The sequence below is a fragment of the Rattus norvegicus genome, chromosome X, assembly GCF_036323735.1.
Source record: "Rattus norvegicus strain BN/NHsdMcwi chromosome X, GRCr8, whole genome shotgun sequence".
Taxonomy (NCBI): Eukaryota; Metazoa; Chordata; class Mammalia; order Rodentia; family Muridae; genus Rattus; species Rattus norvegicus.
In genome coordinates this window covers 59,648,374-59,661,992 of record NC_086039.1, presented here as the reverse complement: position 1 = coordinate 59,661,992, position 13,619 = coordinate 59,648,374, and positions in this window count along the sequence as shown.

Here is a 13,619-nt window from a genome sequence, read left to right as displayed (position 1 = left end):
AAAATGACAAAAAGTTCACATACACATAGAAATTGAACAACATTATACTCACAGATAATTTGTTCAAGGAAGAAATAAAGAAAGAATTAAAGGCTTTTTAGAATTTAATGAAAATGAAGGACACAATAAAAGATAAAAGAATAAAAGTACTAAAAGAAAAACTCATAGATCTGAGTGCCGCCAAAAAGAAACTGAAAAGAGCATACATTAGCAGCCTGACTGCACACCTAAAAGATCTAAAGCAAAAAGAAGCAAATACAACAAAGAGAAGAAGAAGGCAGGAAATAATCAAACACAGGGCTGAAATCAAACAAGTAGAAACAAAAAGAACTATACAAGGAATCAACAAAACCAGGAGCTGGTTCTTTGTAAAAATCAACATGATAGGTAAAACTTTATCCAAACTGACCAGAGAGCACAGAGTGGGTATCTAAATTAACAAAATATGGAATGAACTGAAAAAATTCCTCAGATCCTATTTCAAAAGGCTTTATTAAGAAAACTGGAAAATCGGAAGGAAATGGACAATTTTCTAGACAGTTACTAGGTACCAACCATAAACAAAATAACAAATAAATAAATAAATAAATACATAAATAAATAAATAAACCAAGGACCAGATGGCTTTAGTGCAGAATTCTATCAGAACTTCATAGAAGACCTCATGCCAATACTATCCAAACTATTCCACAAAATAGAAACGGATGGAGCACTACTACCTAGTTCCTTCTGTGAAACCACATTTACACTTATACCTAAACAACACAAAGACCCAACAAAGAAAGAGAACTTCAGACCAATTTCCCTTATGAATATTGACACAAAAATATTCAATAAAATTCTTGCATACTGAATCCTAGAAAATATCAAAACAATCATCCATCATGATCAAGTAGGCTTCATCCCTAGTATGCAGGGATAGTTCAATATACAGAAATCCATCAACATAATCCACTACATAAACAAACTCAAGTGGGAGAAAAACACATGATCATCTCAGTAGATGTGGAGAAAGCATTTGGCAAAATTCAACATGCTTGAATGTTAAAACACTTGGAAACATCAGGAATAGAAGGCCCATAGCAAAACATAGTAAAAGAAATATACAGCAAAGCAATAGCCAGCATCAAACTAAATGGAGAGAAACTTGAAGCAATCCCGCTAAAATCAGGGACTAGTATACATGACCCACTCTCTTTCTACTTGGTAAATGTAGTACTGGAAGTCCTAGCCAGAGCAATAAGACAACAAAAGGAGGTCAAAAGTACACACATTGGAAAGGAAAAAGTCAAAATATCACTATTGACAGATGAGATGATAGTATACTTAAGTGACCATAAATGTTCCACCAGAGAACATGAATACTAAGCATGATAAACAACTTAAGTAAAGTGGCTAGGTATAAAATTAACTCAAATAATCAGTAGCCTTCCTTTACTCAAAGGAAAACATGGCTGAAAAAGAAATTAGGGAAATAACACCTTTCACAATAGTCAAACAAAAGAAAGATCTGTATCAAAAGAACTTTAATTCTCAGAAGAAAGAAACTGAAGAAGATCTCAGAAGATGGAAAGACCTCCCATGCTCATGGATTGGCAGGGTTAATATAGTAAAAATGGCCATTTTGCCAAAAGCTATCTACAAGTTCAATGCAATCCCCATCAAAATTTTAACTCAATTCTTCTTAGAGCTAGAAAGAAATATTTGCAAATTCATTTGGAATAACAAAAAACAAAACAAAACAAAACAAAACAAAACAAAAACAGAATAGCAAAGACTATCCTCAACACTAGAATAATTTCTGGGGGAACCCCCATCCCTGACCTCAAGCTGTATTATAGAGCAATCATGATAAAAACTGTATGATAGTGGTACAGAGACAGGCAAGTTGATCAATGGAATATAATTGAAGACCTATAAATGAACCCACACATTTAAGTTCTCTTGATCTTTGACAAAGGAGCTAAAACCCTCCAGTGGAAAAACCAGCATTTTCAAAATATGGTGCTGTTTCAACTGGGAGTCAGCATGTAGAAGAATTCAATTCAACACATTCTTATCACCCTGTACAAAACATAATTCCAAGTGGAACTATTACCTCCACATATAACCAGATAAACTCAAACTAAAAGAAGGAAAAGTGGGGAAGATTCTCAGAAACATCTGTACTGGGGAAAATTTCCAGTACCGAACAGCAAGGCCTAAGCTCTAAGATTAAGAATCAACAAATTGGATGACCAAACTGCGAATTGCTTCACTCCTTCTTTAAAAGGGGAACAAGAATACCCTTAGGAGAGAATAGGGAGGCAAAGATTAGAACAGAGGCAGAAGGAACATCCATTCAGAGCCTGCCCCACATGCGGCCTATACATATACAGCCACCAAACTGGAAAAGATAGATGAAATAAAGAAGTGCGGGCTGACAGGAACCGAATATAGATCTCTCCTGAAAGACATAGCCAGAATACAGCAAATACATAGGTGAATGCCATCAATAAACCACTGAACTGAAAACAGGACCCCCATTGAAGGAATCTTAGAAAGGACTGAAAGAGCTTGAAGGGGCTTGACACCCCATATGAACAACAATGCCAAGCAACCAGAGCTTCCAGGGACTAAGCCACTACCCAAAGACTATACATGGACTGACCCTGGACTCCAGCCTCGTAGGTAGCAATGAATATCCTAGTAAGATCACCAGTGGAAGGGGAAGCCCTGGGTCCTGCTAAGACTGAACCCCCAGTGAACTAGATTGTTGGGGGGAGGGTGGCAATGGGGGGGAGGATGGGGAGGGGGACACCCATAAAGGAGGGGAGGGGGAGGGATTAGGGGGATGTTTGCCCGGAAACCAGGAAAGGGAATAACACTCAAAATGTAAATAAGAAATACTCAAGTTAATAAAAACAAAAAAAAAATGTAAGGGAAATTTTCAAGTAACATATAAGATTAGACATATGAGAATTACACCAAACTTCTCAACAGAGACTTGAAAAGCCAGAAGATCTTTGGCAGATGTCCTACAGACAATAAGATAAATGCCAGCCCAGGCTACTATATGCAACAAAATTCTCAATTACCATAGATGGAGAAAACAAAATAATAGATGACAATATCAAACTTAAAAAATATCTTTCAACAAATCCAGCCCTACAAAAGATAAGAAAAGGAAAATAACAACATAAGGGGGGAATCTACACCCCAAAAAATCCAGAAAAATAATGTTCTCACAACAAACCCAAAAGTAAAAACAACACAAGCATAATTCCACCTCTAACAACTAAAATAAGAGGAAGCAACTATTGGGGTCCTTAATATATCTTAACATCATTGGACACAATTCCCTAATAAAACAACATAGACTAAAAGACTGGATAAGTAAAGAGGAACCAGCATTTTGCTGCATAAAAGAACCACACCTCAATGACAAAGACAGAAACAACTTCAAAGAAAAGGCTGAAAGAAAAATCCAAGCAAATTGTCCTAAGTAGCAGGCTGGAGTAGTCATTCTAATATCAATAAGATAGACTTTCAACCAAAGCTATCAAAAAAAAAAAAAAAAAGATGGGAGAAGAAGACTAAATACACATCAAAGGAAAAATCTACCCAGATGAATACTCAATTCTGAAAGTCTATGCACCAAATGCAAGGGCACCCACACTTGTAAAAGAAACATTACTGAAACTCAAAGCAAAAAATGAGGCTGACACAATAATAGTAGGAAACTTTTTTTTTTATTAACTTGAGTATTTCTTATATACATTTCGAGTGTTATTCCCTTTCCCGGTTTCCGGGCAAACATCCCCCTCCCCCCTCCCCATCCTTATGGGTGTTCCCCTCCCAACCCTCCCCCCATTGCCGCCCTCCCCCCATAGACTAGTTCACTGGGGGTTCAGTCTTAGCAGGACCCAGGGCTTCCCCTTCCACTGGTGCTCTTACTAGTATATTCATTGCTACCTATGGTGTCAGAGTCCAGGGTCAGTCCATGTATAGTCTTTAGGTAGTGGCTTAGTCCCTGGAAGCTCTGGTTGCTTGACATTGTTGTACTTTTGGGGTCTCGAGCCCCTTTAAGCTCTTACAGTTCTTTCTCTGATTCCTTCAATGGGGGACCTATTCTCAGTTCAGTGGTTTGCTGCTGGCATTTGTCTCTGTATTTGCTGTATTCTAGCTGTGTCTCTCAGGAGCGATCTACATCCGGCTCCTGTCGGTCTGCACTTCTTTGCTTCATCCATCTTGTCCAATTGGGTGGCTGTATATGTATGGGCCACATGTGGGGCAGGCTCTGAATGGGTGTTCCTTCAGTCTCTGTTTTAATCTTTGCCTCTCCCTTCCCTGCCAAGGGTATTCTTTTTCCTCATTTAAAGAAGGAGTGAAGCATTCACATTTTGATCATCTGTCTTGAGTTTCGTTTGTTCTAGGGATCTAGGGTAATTCAAGCATTTGGGCTAATAGCCACTTATCAATGAGTGCATACCATGTATGTCTTTCTGTGATTGGGTTAGCTCACTCAGGATGATATTTTCCAGTTCCAACCATTTGCCTACGAATTTCATAAACTCGTTGTTTTTGATAGCTGAGTAATAATCCATTGTGTAGATGTACCACATTTTCTGTATCCATTCCTCTGTTGAAGGGCATCTGGGTTCTTTCCAGCTTCTGGCTATTATAAATAAGGCTGCGATGAACATAGTGGAGCACGTGTCTCTTTTATATGTTGAGGCATCTTTTGGGTATATGCCCAAGAGAGGTATAGCTGGATCCTCAGGCAGTTCAATGTCCAATTTTCTGAGGAACCTCCAGACTGATTTCCAGAATGGTTTTACCAGTCTGCAATCCCACCAACAATGGAGGAGTGTTCCTCTTTCTCCACATCCTCGCCAGCATCTGCTGTCACCTGAGTTTTTGATCTTAGCCAATCGCACTGGTGTGAGGTGAAATCTCAGGGTTGTTTTGATTTGCATTTCCCTTATGACTAAAGATGTTGAACATTTCTTTAGGCATTTCTCAGCCATTCCGCATTCCTCAGCTGTGATAAATATCCGTTAAGTCCATTTGGCTCATGACTTCTCTTAGTCTGTCGACATCACTGTTTAATTTCTGTTTCCATGATCTGTCCATTGATGAGAGTGGGGTGTTGAAATCTCCCACTATTATTGTGTGAGGTGCAATGTGTTTTTTGAGCTTTAGTAAGGTTTCTTTTACGTATGTAGGTGCCCTTGTATTTGGGGCATAGATATTTAGGATTGAGAGTTCATCTTGGTGGATTTTTCCTTTGATGAATATGAAGTGTCCTTCCTTATCTTTTTTGATGACTTTTAGTTGGAAATTGATTTTATTTGATATTAGAATGGCTACTCCAGCTTGCTTCTTCTGACCATTTGCTTGGAAAGTTGTTTTCCAGCCTTTCACTCTGAGGTAGTGTCTGTCTTTGTCTCTGAGGTGTGTTTCCTGTAGGCAGCAAAATGCAGGGTCCTCGTTGCGTATCCAGTTTGTTAATCTATGTCTTTTTATTGGGGAGTTGAGGCCATTGATATTGAGAGATATTAAGGAATAGTGATTATTGTTTCCCTTTATATTCATATTTGGATGTGAGGTTATGTTTGTGTGCTTTCATTCTCTATGTTTTGTTGCCAAGACGATTAGTTTCTTGCTTCTTCTAGGGTATAGCTTGCCTCCTTATGTTGGGCTTTACCATTTATTATCCTTTGTAGTGCTGGATTTGTAGAAAGATATTGTGTAAATTTGGTTTTGTCATGGAATATCTTGGTTTCTCCATCAATGTTAATTGAGAGTTTTGCAGGATACAGTAACCTGGGCTGGCATTTGTGTTCTCTTAGCGTCTGTATGACATCAGTCCAGGATCTTCTGGCCTTCATAGTTTCTGGCGAGAAGTCTGGTGTGATTCTGATAGGTCTCCCTTTATATGTTACTTGACCTTTTTCCCTTACTGCTTTTAATATTCTTTCTTTATTTTGTGCGTTTGGTGTTTTGACAATTATGTGACGGGAGGTGTTTCTTTTCTGGTCCAATCTATTTGGAGTTCTGTAGGCTTCTTGTATGTCTATGGGTATCTCTTTTTTTAGGTTAGGGAAGTTTTCTTCTATGATTTTGTTGAAGATATTTACTGGTCCTTTGACCTGGGAGTCTTCACTCTCTTCTATACCTATTATCCTTAGGTTTGATCTTCTCATTGAGTCCTGGATTTCCTGTATGTTTTGGACCAGTAGCTTTTTCCGCTTTACATTATCTTTGACAGTTGAGTCAATGATTTCTATGGAATCTTCTGCTCCTGAGATTCTCTCTTCCATCTCTTGTATTCTGTTGGTGAAGTTTGTATCTACAGCTCCTTGTCTCTTCTTTTGGTTTTCTATATCCAGGGTTGTTTCCATGTGTTCTTTCTTGATTGCTTCTATTTCCATTTTTAATTCCTTCAACTGTTTGATTGTGTTTTCCTGGAATTCTTTCAGGGATTTTTGCGATTCCTCTCTGTAGGCTTCTACTTGTTTATTAATGTTTTCCTGTGTTTCCCTAAGTGTGTTCATGTCTTTCTTGAAGTCCTCCAGCATCATGATCAAATATGGTTTTGAAACTAGATCTTGCTTTTCTGGTGTGTTTGGATATTCCATGTTTGTTTTGGTGAGAGAATTGGGCTCCGATGATGGCATGTAGTCTTGGTTTCTGTTGCTTGGGTTCCTGTGCTTGCCTCTCGCCATCAGATTATCTCTATTGTTACTTTGTTCTGCTATTTCTGACAGTGGCTAGACTGTCCTATAAGCCTGTGTGTCAGGAGTGCCGTAGACCTGTTTTCCTCTCTTTCAGTCAGTTATGGGGACAGAGTGTGCTGCTTTCGTGCGTGTAGTTTTTCCTCTCTACAGGTCTTCAGCTGTTCCTGTGGGCCTGTGTCTTGAGTTCACCAGGCAGCTTTCTTGCAGCAGAAAATTTGGTCTTACCTGTGGTCCCGAGGCTCAAGTTTGCTCGTGGGGTGCTGCCCAGGGGCTCTCTGCAGTGGCAGCAACCAGGAAGACCTGTGCCGCCCCTTCCGGGAGCTTCAGTGCACCAGGGTTCCAGATGGTCTTTGGCTTTTTCCTCTGGAGTCCGAGATGTGTGTGCAGGGAGCAGTCTCTTCTGGTTTCCCAGGCTTGTCTGCCTCTCTGAAGGTTTAGCTCTCCCTCCCACGGGATTTGGGTGCAGAGAACTGTTTATCCGGTCTGTTTCTTTCAGGTTCAGGCGGTGTCTCAGGCAGGTGTCCTGCCGCTCCTGGGCCCTCCCCCACGGGAGCCCAGAGGCCTTATACAGTTTCCTCTTGGGCCAGCGATGTGGGCAGGGGTGAGCAGTGTTGGTGGTCTCTTCAGCTCTGCAGCCTCAGGAGTGCCCACCTGACCAGGCGGTTGGGTCTCTCTCTCACCGGGTCTGGGAGCAGAGAGCTGCTGCGGGCCGGGATCCGCGGGTCAATAGTAGGAAACTTTAACACTCCACTCCATTTCATCGGCGGAACTTTTGGGGTCGCTTAAGTACAGTATCATATCATCTGCAAATAGTGATATTTTGACTTCTTCCTTTCCAATTTGTATCTCTTTGACTTCCTTTTATTGTCTGATTGCTCTGGCTAGGACTTCAAGAGCTATAATGAATAATATAGTGGGCAGCCTTGTCTAGTCCCTGATTTTAGTGGGATTGCTTCCAGTTTCTCTCCATTTAGTTTAATATTAGCTACTGGTTTGCTGTATATGGCTTTTACTATGTTTATGTACTGGCCTTGCATGCCTGATCTTTCCAGGACTTTTATCTTGAAGGGGTGTTAAATTGTGTCAAATGCTTTCTCAGCATCTAATGAAATGATCATGCGTTTTTATCTTTGAGTTTGTTTATATAGTGGATTATACTTATGGATTTCCGTATACTGAACCATCCCTGCATCCCTGGGATGATGCCAACTTGTCCATGATGGATGATCCATCATTTTGAGGTGTTCTTGGATTCAGGTTGTTAGAATTTTGAGTATTTTTGCATTGATATTCATAAGGGAAACAGATGTGAAGTTCTCTTTCTTGTTGGGTTTCTCTTCTTTGTTTGCTTTAGGTATAAGAGTAATTTTGGCTCTGTAGAAGGAATTTGGTAGTGCTCTGTATGGTTTCTATTTTGTGGAATGGTTTGGAGAGTATTGGTATGAGTTTTTGTATGAAAGTCTGATAGAATTTTTCATTAAACCAATCTGGTCCTTGACTCTTTTTGTTTGGGAGACATTTAATGACTGCTTCTATTTCTTTAGGAGTCATGGGGTTGTTTAAATAGTTTATCTGTTCCTGATTTAACTTTAGCACCTGGTATTTGTCTAGAAAATTGTCTATTTCCTCCAGATTTTCAAGTTTTGTTGAATATAGGCTTTTGTAGTAAGATCTGATGATTTTTTTGAATTTCTTCTGATTCTGTTTTTATGTCTCCCTTTTCATTTCTGATTTTGTTAATTTTGGATACACTCTCTGTGCCCTCTGCTTAGTCTGGCTAAGGGTTTATCTATCTTGATATTCTCAAAGAACCAGTTCCTGGTTATGTTCATTCCTTTCTCTTTCTATTTGGTTGATTTTAGCTCTGAGTTTGATTATTTCCTTCCTTCTACTCCTCTTGGATGTATTTGCTTCTTTTTGTTCTAGAACTTATAGGTGTGCTGTCAAGCTACTGATGTATGTTCTCTCCTGTTTCTTTTTGCAGGTACTCGGAACTATGAGCTTTACTCTTAGCGCAGCTTTCATTGTGTCCCATAAGTTTGAGTTTGTTGTACCTTCATTTTCATTAAATTCTTAGAAGTGTTTGATTTCTTTCTTTATTTCTTCCTTGACCAATTTATCATTGAGTAGAGCATTGTTTAATTTCCATGTATATGTGCGGTTCTGTCGTTATTGTTTTTGAAGACCATCCTTAGCCCAGAGTGAACAGATAGGACACATGGGATTACTTCTATCTTCCTGTATCTGTTGTACCTGTTGAGGTCTGTTTTGTGACCGATTATTTGCTCAATTTTGTAGAAGGTACCATGAGATGCTGAGAAGAAGGTGTATCCTTATGTTTTAGGATGGAATGTTCTAAAAATATCTGTTAAGTTCATTTATTTCAAAACTTCTGTTCATTTCTCTACATCTTTCTTTAATTTCTGTTTCCATGATCTGTCCATTGATGAGAGTGGGGTGTTGAAATATCCTACTATTATCGTCTGAGGTGCAATGTGTGTTTTGAGCTTTAGTAAGGTTTCTTTTATGAATGTAGGTGCCCTTGCATTTGGTGCATAGATATTTAAGATTGAGAGATCATCTTGGTAGTTTTTTTCCTTTAATGAATACGAAGTATCCTTCCTTTTATTTTTCCATGGCTTTTGGTTGAAAGTTGATTTATTCAATATTAGAATGGCTAGATAAGATGGATGAAGCAAAGAAGTTCAGGCTGACAGTTACTTGATGTAGATCTCTCCTGAGAGACACACACAGAATATAGCAAATACATAGGCGAAGACCAGCAGCAAACCACTAAACTGAGAATGGGACCCCCGTTAAAGGAATCAGAGAAAGGACTGAAAGAGCTTGAAGGGGCTTGAGACCCCATATGAACAACAATGCCAACCAACCAGAGCTTCCAGGGACTAAGCCACTACCCATGGACTGACCCTGGGCTCCACTGCATAGGTAGCAATGAACAGCGTAGTAAGAGCAACAGTGGAAGGGGAAGCCAAGATTGAACCCCCAGTAAACGGTATTGTCCGGGTGAGGGCGGTAATGGGAGGAGGATGGGGATGGGAACACTTATATGGAAAGGGAGCAGGAGGGGTTAGGGGAATGTTTGCCTGGAAACTGCAAAAAATAATAACAATTGAAATGTAAATTAAAAATACCCAATTTAATAAAGATGGAGCAAAGAAAAATGGCTACCCTAGCTAGTTTTGTCATACCATTTGCTTGGAAATTTGTTTTCCAGCCCTTTACTCTGAGGTAGTGTCTGTCTTTGTCTCTGAAGTGTGTTTCCTGTATGCAGCAAAATACTGGGTCCTCCTTATCTATCTGTCCTTTTTTGGGGGAATTGTGTCCATTGATGTTGAGAGATATTAAGGAATAGTGATTGTTGTTTCCTGCTATTTTGGTATTTAGATGTAGAATTATGTTAGTGTGTCTCTCTTCATTTGGTTTCATTGCAAGATTTCTTATTATTTTTAAGGTGTAGTTTCTCTCCTTCTGTCGGAGTTTTCCATCTATTATCCTTTGTAGGGCTGGGTTTATAGAAAGATATTGTGTAAATTTGCTTTTATCATGGAATATCTTGGTTTCTCCATCTCTGTTAATAGAGAGTTTCGCTGGATATAGTATCCTTGACTGGCATTTGTGTTCTCTTAGGGTCTGTATGACATCTTCTGGCTTTCATAGTCTCTGGTGAGAAATCTTCACTTATCTTTGCTTTGCTAAGAGAGTCACAGGCGAAAATGTCTACTGTAGTCCCTACAGGTCTGTCAAGCAGACTTGATGCCAGGCTGAGTCCTGGCTGTCTCTGCTACATAATGCCATCACTGCTGATTTGTGTTTGCTATCACTACTCTACTGAACTGGACTGCTCGAGTATCTTTAAAGTGTTTGCATATGGGTTCAGCTGTTGCTGCTAACCTGTGAATTGTGAACTATTGATTTCCAGAGAACAATGATGGGAGTTGCTCCAAAGAACCTTTCTAAACAGGTCTGATCCCCCACCCGTGCAGCCCCCATACCCTTTCTTTCCTACTATCTCTGGTGGGTGGTGGGCTAAACATGAAGATAAAGCATTTAAGAACCATCATTGAAATAGCATTTGAAAAAAAATTAAAGTTACAGAATATGGTCCAAAGAACCAATGAACAGGTTTCTAAACAGGTCTATTTCCTGTGTATCCTAATAACCTTTCTTTTTCACTCCTCTGGTGGGTGGTGGGTTGGGAAGGAAGTTAAAGTGTTTGAGAACCATTATTACAAGTAGGTTTTGAAAAATTAAAGATTACATTGAATTGTTGGAAATCCTCATATATTTTATATTAAATGTAACAAAACAAAATCAATAGTGATTTTGAAAGGATCATTCCTCTGATGAACTTTCATTCAATTGTCCCTGATATACAAGGATAATTTGAAAATGATGTGTATTAATAGTATGAAGGAAAAAGGCTTTATGAAAAGAATTTGACACAATACCCTTATATCAGATGTAGAAGAACTACACCTTAAGATGATAAGTGCAACAGATTACAAGCTAATACCATGCTCAGTTACTTCAGAATCAGTAATAGGCCATGAAATTCCACTACAGCAAATGAATTGTAATAGGCCATGAAATTCCACTACAGCAAATGAATTCTACTTAGTAATGCATATTTTCATGAGAGTGACTTGGAAAAGATGGAAAGGGCATCTGAGTCAGCAAGAAAATTAATATTGTTGATGACAGTGTTATTTGTGATTTATCACAAACTTTTAACAATGAAAGTATATTAAAACTAACAAACTCAGTAAAGTTCTGGAATGAGACAGTACCCTGCCCACAAACCTGATATCATGATACACACCTGTGGTCCCAGAAATTAATATTTTAAGGCAGAATTGCAAATTTGAAGCAAACCTCAGCTACACAGATTAGTGATTTTTGTGTTATAGCTTAAAAACCTAAGGACTGAGAATATAGCTCTATAATTGAACACTCACCTAGCGTATATATAACGATCTGAGCTCAATCCCTAGTATCACACATACATACAAATCCACACCCAAATATTATAACTGTTTTCATATACAAACAACAAAACATCAGAGGACAAAAGCAATGCAATTATAATAGCTAAAAAATTGTCAAATGAAATCTAAATAAAGTAAAAGCCCTGTAAACTGAAATATACACTGAAAAATCATACTATTGTAGCAAAAGTAGAAAGAAAAAAATAAAGAAAAGAATATTCCATGATTATAGACTGTGAAAATTAGTATTTTCAAAATGTCCATGGGAGCTGAGTGTTTGGCTTAAAATAGAATACTTGGCTATCATGTGTGAGGCACTAAATTCAATCAACAGAAATTGAAAAATTATTCCACAATTCCTTGAGATCTACACATTCAATTCATTTTCCATCAAGATCTAGTGACATTTTTCACAGAATTAAAAGTCTATTTACAAAAGATTGTGAATAGCTAAGATAATTTTAAACTAAAAGAGCAAAGGTGAAGGTACTAAACTACTACTACACATAATGAAATAATAATCAAATAATGAAATGTAAGTGGTATTAAGAACAAACATTTAAACAAAATGACCAGAATGAGGCCCAGAAATGGAACTTTACATATATGATCAAGGTGCCAAAAACAATGAGAAAAGAAGTGTTTCTTTAATAAATCCTATTGAGAAACAGATCTGTGCAAGCAGATGAATGAAAGTCATGTACTAAAATGAAATCAAATTAGATTCTATTTAATATTTGAATGTCTCCATCTATTGGAAGAGATCTGGGGCAAAACTTCTGGACTTTAGTCTTGACAATGTTTTTTGGGCATAACATGAAAAGTACAGAAAATAAAAGCAAATCCATACCACTGAGATTACATCAAATTTAAAAGTCCTTTTACAATTAGGAAACAATCAACCTTGAGGAGACAGCTGCAAAAATGCCCCATTGTTAGTAGGGGTGCGTGGGTAGGCGAGGGAGCACCCTCATAGAAGGGTAAGAGGGGATGGGATAGGGGGTTTTCGGAGGCTGAAAAGAAAAGGGGATAAGATTTGAAATGTAAATAAATAAAATATCCAAAAGAAGAGATATCTTGTTGTTTGCTAAATTAGCTAAACCTTCCAAGAGCTTTACATAATTGTCAATCTAAAATGTACAACCAAAAATGCTTCAGTGACTTCATAGTTCAGAGATATTTGTCTGCATTTGTTTTAAGATTTAAAAAATATTAACATTGTATGGAATCTATAAACATAAGAGTTTTCATGTTTAAGGGCATATATTCACAAAGCTTCAGGTCTTTTATATTGTTACACCATTTATTGGATATTTGTACAATAGTTTTCGTCAAAATAAAGATTTTTTAAATCTTCATATTTTAAAAAAGGTTAATTTCAATGGATTCACATATTTAGATCTATTATTAGGTTTATGTCTTATATTTGAATTTTTCCTCATATTATGATATTTAGACAAAGCATAATGAATTTTTCTTATACATTTTATAATCTATTACCCAAAAACTTGGATCTAATGATAAATGCTTATTTTCTATAATACGTATAAAAAACTTTAATATTCAAGTATCAAAACCATTTTCAGACATAATGTCTGCATCTATTTCTGCCCATGTGCATTTTGCTATAAATTCATAAACGAAAGATAAATATTTTTGTACGTATGGTGTTATTCTTATGTGTTTGACTTCATAAGTGAATCCCTTTGACACTGTTAAGATTCAGTGTATAAGATCTGGTGAAATCACCTAAATATTCTGATAGTCTTTCATTTTAAAGAAAAGTACAAATATAAATAATTTAACATCTACAGTAAGTGGTCAAAAATATTTAAGTTTTTACTGCTATCTCTCTTGATTTATATGTCATTGTTCTTTTACCCCAGTG